The following is a 5000-nucleotide window of genomic DNA, read 5'->3' as shown; positions in this document are numbered from 1 at the left end:
ACTTTTTTACGTTGTCAGACACTACAAAAAACTAAGACTTAGTCAATATATTGTTTAGATTACTTTTTTTCTCTCTCTCTCTCAAAGATTTAAGAGGAGCTCATTGTTGAAAGTCTTAACACATTTCTTTCCGGATGATTGTTAATCTCTCATATCAGTTTCAGCTTGTCGTCATAATGGTCACCTGACGTCAAGAATGCATATTTTAGTACTTGGCCGCAGGTGTCGATAAATAACTATGCTAGTACAAAGGTGTATTGAAGTTAACATCTTTACAAAGTCTGTCCGCTTTTCTCTGGAATGTGTTCTTTTGTGAAAGTGTCATTAATATATAACATAGTTCACTAACTGACTTTTAATAAGAAAAATGATGGAAAACATTTTAAACTGATTTAATAAGGAAAATAATGAAAATGATGGAAAGTGATAAATAATTTAATTAATAAGAAAAGTTGATGGAAAGTGTGAAATAAAAAGCTCACGGTTGGATGAAAAGTGACAATGTAAAGTTGTGCTTAGTTTAGAGAAATTCAACAGTATATAATTTTCTCCCTTGATAAGATCGTAATGATATCCCCTTGAAGTCAGTTCGCAGCTTTTTCATTGAATAATAAATACATTCCATTCCGCTTCAACTCCCACTTTTCATTGTCTTCAGCGCTGAATGGCCGAAAGTACCCCAGTGCTTAGCTTGAGAGCCTAAATGAATCGGAATAAAATGTTGATCTATTGCTTCGTGGTCAATCGAATCATCAGAAAGATCTTGGCATCTATATTTAGTGCCTGATGCTTTCTATTAATGTTTGACATCTTAAGAATTACTGTGGAGTTGATGCATCATGTCATTTCAATCCCTTTGCACTCTCTGTACAGGTTTCTCCAGTCACGATCGGGTATTGTGCTTCATTTTCTTTTCTTACCGCGTTCATGTGATCGAAGTTATTTTCTTCGGGGCATTGTATCTTCACTTAACTAATATATTTAACATAGTACCAGTTATGAGAATATTTTCCCACCGTTTTTAGTTTCAGGTAACCGGGTAACGTTAACGAACAGAAAAACCAATAAAAATCACCTTTGTTAATTACATTTTTTTAATCTGTAATCTTTTAGTTTGGGCAAATTGATGACATATTTTTTTTTTTTATTTCCATTTCTGAGTGGAATAGAATATTTATAATTCAGTGTCATTCTAATGGTTTATAATTCATATTCCTGCCCCTGTAGGTCACCATTATTTTTCATGCTATTATGCAATGCAAAGTTCAGTTATAATACGAAAGTTCACAACAGTTTTAAAAATTGCAACTCGAAAACAACTGCTATTTTTCCTTTGCTTCTTCCCAACCGTCAGTTGATCCTTTTCATGCCTTCACACTTGAGAAAGTACTTTTCCTGGCGTTTTCCCTCCCTTCAGTTAGTTCCCCGAACAGATCCAAGCCATCCAAAGGCCAGTCCAAGAATCCACCTGCCAAAATCTGTCCCCCACTGTATTGACGGATGGTTCTCAGGGAGCCTAGAAACAGCTGTCTTAGCCGATGGGAGGGCTAGGTAAGAGAGAGAGAGAGAGAGAGAGAGAGAGAGAGAGAGAGAGAGAGAGAGAGAGAGAGAGAAACCCTGTCCGAAGCGCCACGGATTTATGTAGCTAGTTTTTACAAATTTATTCCTAATAGAAAAGTAATTTTTGTTCAGAGCCAGTGTACGTGCAGTGGCTTTTTCCTATAGAGTTATCAAGTCAGTCTGCAGTGACTGAATGTTTATTTTCGGTTGAATCAGTAGAAAACTCGAGGGCCAAGTGGTTAGAAAAGAGGCTTCAAAGAAGTGAAGTGAATCAAGCACTGTGCCGTTGTCATTCTCTCGTCAACTTGTGGAATGAGAGAATCCTGAAATACATCGTATTCAGCAGATTTCGTGAGTCATCTGTTTCGTGCGGTTGCAGGTGCCTGTTTTATCCTAGATTAATCTCTTCATCTTTTCTCTTTCCATTTCCGAGAGTTCCTTTCTTTCTAAAACTTTGCGTTTCATGTTTGCTGCTTGGTTGATGATGTAAAATATTGTACGTTATATAATCACTTAAAAATAACTTTAATGAAGATTCTGCGTCTTGTTTTGCTGAGGAATCTAAACTGAAAATACTTAAACTGGTTCTGAAGACCACACCATTGTAATAATTTAGTACCGCTGAGAGAGAGAGAGAGAGAGAGAGAGAGAGAGAGAGAGAGAGATAAATATGTCCACCTTCCACAGGCGTTCATTCTTTAGATAACGCTTCTGTTTTGTGATTGTTTTTTTCTCATCAGGTGTAGCTCTGCTATGCCGAGCGGTTAATGGAGACCCCCACCCTGCTCATAAACATTTATATAGGAAGAATAATGTTATTTTGTATTCTCTTGTTTCTGAGTAAATTAAATATTCTCTCCTCCCCCCCCCCCCCACCCCCCCCCCCAAAAAAAAAAGGAAAAAAAAAAAAAAAAAGGAGAGAAAAAAAAAAAAAAAAAAAAAAAAAGGAAGGCGCATCGTTTATACTGTTTCCATCGAGGACTTCCTATCTGTCGCATAAGAAAAAGCAATACAGACCTCTATGTTACCCGTCTCCAGGCTGTGAATGATGTTGACTGCGCTCGACTGTGCTTTTCCTAACTCGCTGCCTTCTCCCTCGATATCGAAAGTTCAGAAATACGTGGCCAGGATCCGAAAGTGTTCGTAATAGCAAAGTTTTAAACTTACTAAGGTAATTCCGTGCCTCAAGAGTGATGTATGGGTTAGTTGAATCAGGTCATCGAGTAAGTTTCCAATAGAGAGAGATCTTTGCTGTCGATATTGTTTATTTTTGTTATCAGTTCGGTATGCTATGATTTGACCATTGGTTCGATAAACTGTTTCTTGGTGATTATTTTGTGTTTTGCATGACGGAAGAATAACTTTGTTTTCGGTTTTGCAGATCGTTTCCCCCAAGTCAGGTTTTGTCGATTTGTTGTTTTCTCCATTTTGATTGTTTTGATTGCCTAGAGGACGTGCCGTTTTGTTAGTCTTATACAGTTATGTTAAATGTCAGCTTATATCCTAGACAGCTTTTGGCTTCCTAAAAAACGAGAGACGCAAACATATCGCGAGAACTGTGTTACTGTAATATGTTATCAGGTATCCATTGATTTTGTGATTTAAACATCGTTGGAATTCAAAGTCGATTTTTGTTACTTGAGGTAATTTTGTAAGTGCAAGTAGCTTGTACCTTGAGCTGCACGTTTTCATCTATTGGTACAAAAGCTATTTTGTATATAAAATTTTCACCTCATATTACATTTATGGTTATATATATATATATATATATATATATATATATATATATATATATACTATATATATATATATATATATATATATATATATATATATATATATATATATATATGTGTATGTATATATATATATATATATATATATATATATATATATAATATATATATATATATATATATATATATATATTATATTATATATATAATATATATCTGTGTAATATATATTATATATGTAATTTGTATGGTATATATATGTCAATAATGAAAACTTGATTAGTATGCAGTAAAACACTAATCTACCTACTCGACTTGGTCATTGATCTTGAAAGCTACACCCAGAGATTACATTGATTTTTTTTCGTGTTGCTTCTTAGGCCCAGCGAAATATTTTTCCTTTTAATGAAGTTGCTGAAATGTTTTTTACATAAATGTAAGTCTTGAAATTTACATTTGCTTTCGGAAATGAACTGCCATTTCTGGCCTGTGTCGTGTATCCCTTTTTTTTTCAACCAGAAGTTTCAAGAGGAAACTGATAAGACGTTGCAATACAAGTTGCAGTCACGTCTTCCTGTCTGGGTTTAGGGGACACATCGGTTTGGGAGAACTGATACAAACAATCGTATTTCATTACTCATCTCAAGCTTGTCTAAGTAACAGATCACTTTTTTCCACTTTTTAGATATGCTTGTCTATAGAGCTTCGTAAAGATCACTGTTTATATATATATATATATATATATATATATATATATATATATATATATATATATATATATATATATATATATATATATATATATATATATATATATATGTATATATATATTTCATTCTTCTGAAGATTCATTTTCTTTTACTCAGTTCTCTGAATGAGCATGTTTTTGCCATTTTTGTTACCGTAGATAAAAATATCAGTAAAATGATCCCATAGATTTCCAGGTCTTTATAGGATTTGGTAATTTTTATTTTTGTAAAAACCTGATCATTTTTGCTGGAAATATTTTGATTGTGTAGTGAAGGAAGGATTTTCTTTACGTTGATCCTCTCAAAATCTCGCGTCTCGTCCCCATAGGAATAAATTGACAATTTTGTTTTATATAGTTTTTCATTTTGACTACGCCACACTTGTATTTTATTTTCCACCTTTTCTTCGCCTTCCTGTCTTTTTTGTTAAACCTAGTTCTTCACTGTTATTTTCACTGATACTCATTTGCACTTTGTCTTTTTTTATTGTAAAAAGATTTGATTGTTGATTGCATTTTCTTTCACTTTAACATATGTATTTCCATCCACCTTTTTTCTGGTGTATGTTAAATGTTCACTTGCATTTTGATTATACTCATGAACCTTTGTATATCTATATAATAAGCTTCGCCCCCATTTTGCGAAGTTAATATCTCAATCTTTTTATTCAAACCCTTTTTTCCTCTGTCGTTCATCCATATTTTGCTCAAGTATACTACGATTCTCATATTAAAAATTTTCTTCACTTCATGTGATGTGGACGCCCATTTATTTCACCAGGCAGCCACACTTCGCTCTCGTATCTAAAGTTTCATCCTTTTATCCTTTCTTGATTTCCTCTATCATGGCCAGTCGCATCCCGTAGCGATGTTCTTCATGAGGAGGTCCCAGGCCTCTTCCACCTCGTCCGTCATTGTTCGCTCTCCAAGGCCGGTTTGAATGGCCTTCAGGAACT

Source organism: Macrobrachium nipponense, chromosome 6 (genome assembly GCF_015104395.2).
Source record: "Macrobrachium nipponense isolate FS-2020 chromosome 6, ASM1510439v2, whole genome shotgun sequence".
NCBI classification, from domain to species: Eukaryota; Metazoa; Arthropoda; class Malacostraca; order Decapoda; family Palaemonidae; genus Macrobrachium; species Macrobrachium nipponense.
Note: the sequence above shows the minus strand (reverse complement) of the source record.